This window comes from Salvelinus namaycush, chromosome 19, assembly GCF_016432855.1.
Source record: "Salvelinus namaycush isolate Seneca chromosome 19, SaNama_1.0, whole genome shotgun sequence".
NCBI lineage: Eukaryota > Metazoa > Chordata > Actinopteri > Salmoniformes > Salmonidae > Salvelinus > Salvelinus namaycush.
This window is the reverse complement of record NC_052325.1, coordinates 30,365,622-30,371,786: the sequence shown is the minus strand read 5'-3', so window position 1 is coordinate 30,371,786 and position 6,165 is coordinate 30,365,622.

Below are 6,165 nucleotides of genomic sequence, written 5' to 3'. Positions count from 1 at the left end.
AGCTCCCCGCATTTCCCGGGCGGAAGTGGGCATCCAGCCAGGACGGGTTGTGTCAGCTCTACGCTCGAGACCTCCAGTGCGCCTCCACGGCCCAGTGTATCCGGTGACTGTTCAACGCACCAGGCTTCTAGTGCATCTCCCCAGTCCGGTGAGACCTGTTCCGGTTCCACATACCAGGCCTCCAGTATGTCTCCCCAGCCTGGTAAGCCCTGTGGTAGCTCTATGCACCAGGCTTCCAGTACGTCACCTCAGTCCGGTGAGACCTGTTCCGGTTCCACGTACCAGGCCTCCAGTATGTCTCCCCAGCCTGGTAAGCCCTGTGGCAGCTCCACGCACCAGGCCTCCAGTACGTCTCCTCGGTCCAGGATATCCTGCGCCGGTTCTACCCACTGTGTCGTCAGTGCGCCTTCACAGCCCAGTGCGTCCTGTGCTAGCTTCCCACACTTGCCCGGGCTGGAGTGAGCATCCAGTCAGGAAGGGTTGTGCCAGCTCTGCGCTCTAGACCGCCAGTGTGCCTCCACAGTCCAGTGCGTCCTGTGCCTCCTCCCCGCACTCGCCCTGCGGTGCGTGTCATCAGCCCGGTGCCACCTGTACCGGTCCCACGCATCAGGCCTCCAGTGCGCCTCCACAGTCCAGTGCGTCCTGTGCCTCCTCCCCGCACTCGCCCTGAGGTGCGTGTCATCAGCCCGGTGCCGCCTGTACCGATCTCACGCATCAGGTCTCCAGTGCGTCTCCACAGTCCAGTACGTCCTGTGCCTCTTCCCCACACTCGCCCTGAGGTGCGTGTCATCAGCCCGGTGCCACCTGTACCGGTCCCACGCATCAGGCCTCCAGTGCGCCTCCACAGTCCAGAGCTTCCGGCGACAGTTCCCAGTCCAGAGCTTCCGGCGACGGTTCCCAGTCCGGAGCTTCCGGCGACGGTTCCCAGTCCGGAGCTTCCGGGGATGTTTCACAGTCCGGAACCTCCAACGACGGGCCACAGTCCGGAACCTCCAACGACGGGCCACAGTCTGGAACCTCCTGAGACGGTCTACGGTCCGGAACCTACTGAGACGGTCTACGGTCCGGAACCTCCTGAGACGGTCTGCGGTACGGAACCTCCTGAGTCGGTCTGCGGTCCGGAGCCTTCAGCGACGAGCTGCAGTCCAGAGCCTTCAGTAGGGGTTCTCAGTCCGGAGTCTCCGGCGACGATCCACGGTCCGGTGCCTCCAGCGACGACCCACGGTCCGGAGCTTCCGGCGATGATCCCCGCACCAGAGCCGCCCCCATGGAGGAAGACGTATCTGCGAGCGGAGTGGGTGCTTCGTCCCGCACCGGAGCCACCCCCGACGCCCTGCGTCATCCATCATAGATGCCCACCCGGACCCTCCCCTATTGAGTCAGGTTTTGCGGTCGGAGTCCGCACCTTTGGGGGGGGGGGGGGTACTGTCACGCCCTGACCATAGTAAGCTGTTTTTTCTCTGTGTTGGTTGGGGCGTGATAGTGACTTGGGTGGGTCATCTAGGTGATATTGTATTTCTATGGTGGCCTGATATGGTTCCCAATCAGAGGTAGCTGTTTATCGTTGTCTCTGATTGGGGATCATATTTAGGTAGCCATTTTCCCTATTGTGTTTGTGGGATCTTGTCTATGTTTAGTTGCCCGTCAGAACTATTTGTATAGCTTCACGTTTCGGTCGTTAATTTTCTTGGTTTTTGTTCGGTGTTCATTTATTAAAAGGAATATGTACGCCTACCACGCTGCACCTTGGTCCATTCCTTACGATGATCGTGACAGTAACATTACAGTTTACAGTCAGTAATCAGTTTAGCAGTTACACCGGCGGGCCCAGTGGAAATAAATTTGTAAAACCAAAAGCTTACCTTGACTTGGAGGAGTTCCAGTGTTGTGTTGGATAGTCATAGCCAGCAAGCTAACATCCTCTGTTTGAGCAGGGTGTGTTTGAGTAGGCTAAACTAGCTAGCTGCTTTTGCTAGCTAAGTAAGTGACACTGAACTTTTTTTAAAGGAGGAAATCTCTCTCTATCTCTCTCTTGCTTCTCCTTCATTTAGGAAAAAATTAATGTGTTAAAAACTGTTCAACTATTGTCTTTCTCTCTCTTTGAGTCAACTACTCACCTTATTTTATTCACTGCAGTGCTAGGTAGCTGTAGCTTATGCTTTCAGGACTAGATTAAATCTCTGATCTTTTTATTGGGTGGACAATATGTCAGTTCATGCTGCAAGAGCTCTGTCATAATTACATGTCATAATTACTGTATACGTCTATGGAAGGGGGTGAGAACCATGAGCCTCCAAGGTTTTGTATTGAAGTCAATGTACCCAGAGGAGGATGGAAGTTAGCTTTCCTCCGGCTACACCATTGTGCTACCCTACAGAGTGCTGTTGAGGCTACTGTAGGCCTTCATTGCAAAATTGTTTGTTTTAATCAATTATTTGGGGATGTGATTATATTTATAATAGTTTTATCTAAAAAGGACAACTTAAATTATTTACAAATTTTTTTCTTCTGAAAATCACTGAGCAGGATGGTCCTCCCCTTCCTCCTCTGAGGAGCCTCCACTGTCAGATATACTTTAATGTGCTAATAGTTAAGTATGATTCAAGGTTGGCTAATCTGATCCTAGATTAGGCGCAATTTCTTTATTGTGCTCTTGCAAATCATGCAGGACTGATGCACCATCTAGTGGTGGACTTCTGTTTTATTCAAATGGACACACTCAAGGCTTCACACAAGACAATTCACACTAGCTAAATATCTCATTACAAATGAAAGTGTCAGTCACAGCACTAATACATTAACAATCAGTATCAAAACCCTTCAAAATCCCTAACCTGTCATGACCCACTGTGGTCGCAATACATGTGGATTGGGTACCGGTACCCTGTGTATATAGCCTCGTTATTTTATTGTGTAACTTTTTTTTTTTTTTTTTACTTTAGTTTATTTAGTAAAAATGTTCTTAACTCTATTTCTTGAACTGCATTGTTGGTTAAGGGCTTGTGAGTAAACATTTCACAGTAAGGTATACACCTGTTGTATTCAGCGCATGTGATAAATAATGTTTGATTTGATTTGGTATATTACGGCTACGGCCACACACAGAGGCATGAAGATGTATGAAAAGGCATATATGCATTCAGCTTTGTAGACCTTAAGTTTTCCTATTACGCTTTAAGTACCATCAGCTTCCATCACTCTAGCTCTATAACCAGCACTGGGAGACTGAACGCTGAAACAACTACTGTAAGAGGATTGCAGGTAGGTGGCAGCATCACAGAAGTATAATGCATGGAGTAGCATAGAGGGTTAAACTGCGTATTCCTCGCAAAATACCTACTTATTCCAGAAAGTAATCCTGGACATATATTGTGGTGCCATGTGTGCAGTAGGAGTCAATAGAGTCACAGTTCGCTCTAGCTCCATGGGAGGGTGCTGGAGGACAGGAGAACTCACTGTAAGGACACACAAGGGTCAGGTAAAGGGTCAGAGAGTTCTAGGGTCCAGGGGGACAGGTAGGTAGATGAAGACACATGTCACCATCCCAATGTTGGTATTGTTGTGTGGCTGTCCTGACTGGTAGAGAATCCCCCGCGGTGTGAGGCTGCTCCCCTCCATAGTGGGCTGGTGGGTCTGTACGATCAAGGATCAGGGCCATTTACCTTTTTTATATTTTTCTTCACCTCTGGAGATTGTAGTTCCCCCTTGGAGGAGACAGTGACATTTACAGAAGACATTCACAGATCAGATTGACATAACAACAACATTCCCAAAAATTCTTCAGGACAGTAAACCAACCCTGGTGCTGGAGAGCTACTGAATGTGTGAATCAATTGTTTTAGTGTTGGGCTGGAATAGGGCTGTTATGGTGACTGTACTACCGCCACACCGGCGGTCACGAGTCATGACGGCGATCAAATTCCAGGTGACCATTTATTCAAGGTAATTAGGCTTCTCCAAGATCTGATGCTGCTGGTGGTCATTAGTAGCCTACCAAACTTGCTAACTGCCTGGTACTCAGCACTTTATTGTCCCTCTAATCACTCTGACGTCAATGCAAATGTAATCTAAAATCTAATCAAACACTTCACGAGGGCCCATGAGCACATGATGCAAGGAACATTTCTATAGGCTATGCAATTGCATGAGATAACAGAGTGATGGCCTCTACTAAAAAGAGGAGGATCCCATCAGCTTTTTAGAAGCTAAGCCTACTATATTTATATTTATTAATCAACGTTTCTAATATTAAGCACATTGCTTCTCTTTACAACAGGAGTATAGCCTACCTGGCCTACATGAAAATTAACCACGGGAAAAGCGTCCTCCATTCGCTATTTAAGTGCATAGATGGCATATTTTTTCCACCCGACCCTTTTTCGAGACAGGTGCATGATAATGGTCCATTCTAAATCAAAACAAATTTCACATATATAGTATTATTTAGTATATGTAAAGACAAGACTAAATCAAGAATAGTGTGATGGGTGACAGTATTAGCCTATCACTTGTGAATGACACCCAGCATAGTTGCACACCTCATGTAGCCTAGTCCATAGGCCTATATATTTTGATAAGGTTTGTAATCACAACTAAAGTGGCCAAATAGCTTCTTAAAATGAAGCACATTAATCCGCTTTGCAATGGATGTAGAGCCTAACTGGCATACACAGCGTGTGAGTTTCAAGTTTGGGTAAGATCATTTTCACCATAAAAATGCACTTTTATAATAAAAGCATTACATGCATAATTGCATTTGTGTTCCCTTTTGAGAATAGTGTTTTCCTGCTAATGGAGAATTTGCTCTTATAGCCTACTGCCGTGTGCGCATTGCTGAGCTTATAATGTTAAGAAATAGCCTAAAGGTTTATCAACATTTTTATCAACATCTGTTGCGTCAGGCTCATTGCTTAAAACAGGTTTTTTGATACTAGTTGTTGTATGAATTTGGGATCTATCGCATCCCACAATTGTCCAGACTATGTTTAGAATATTTATTTCTCCCACAGAATAGAATAGGTTAACTTTTGTACTGTGGGGGATAGTAGTTTGACATAGGTTAGCGCTTTTGCTGTTTGTTAGGCCTACTCATCTTGTTATCTGACTAAAAGTAAATGTGGGCATTTCCAATATCATCAATATGCGCCTTGGAATTGGATAAGGACATGCGCAGTTGCATCCCAGATATGTCTGTCTTCACTTGTTGCCTGTAGAAAGACCCAATCACGTGACGGAGAGCCATGTGAGTGAGATGTGCTTCAGCAAGCAGGGGAGAAGGGAATTATAATTATTATAGTCAGCCCAAGGTCACAACGGCCACTGGCCGCAAAAGGCAGGGAATTTTTTAGGGTGCATTACGGCCACACAAACGGGATGCAGCCGGGAAATTTGAGGCATTATCAAGGGCTTGTCAAATTGTGAATGAGAGACTGAGGATGTGTGTACCACCTGTGCAAAAAAACAAAGCAGAGCTCAGGTCTTTCATGCAACTTTTTTCAAATCATCACATCGTTGCATCATGCAGCCTTAGAATGTATTAATAATCAAAACATATAGCCCAACAACTAAAGTTACACAAATAACTCTAAATTAACCATTTAGGAGTACTTGTTTCTTTAACCGCTCAACACAGAATAGCCCATGGGCACACTTCCTCAAATGTTTGTAGAAAATATCCTTTCTATTTTATTCATCTTTGTTCAATTGTATTCTTCATACTATAAAATAATATAAAATAATGCCACGGAATTCTAAGCAAATCGTGTCTACTAAATTAACTAGAATAGCCCACAACCATATGGCATAGCCAGATCAGGGCCAAACATGAGGACAACTCATGCTATTCTGTTCTTCTGTAATAGACTACACTTTCGTCATATCATGTTTCTTAGGACCTGTCTAAAATAAATAATGGATTTATTGTGATGGTGTAGGCTATATTACATGGATATATTAGTGCCAGGAGATGCTACATGTGTTAACGGTCAACATTTATTAGCTTGACAATCACGGACTGACAAAATGTCCTGACCGCCACAGCCCTAGACTGGAACAAAAGCCTGCAACCTGTAGCTCTCCAGGACCAGGATCGGTGACGAATTATTATCTTTACAAAGATGTTTCATACAGACCAGTAGATACTAATGTCCCATACCGAGCTGTTTT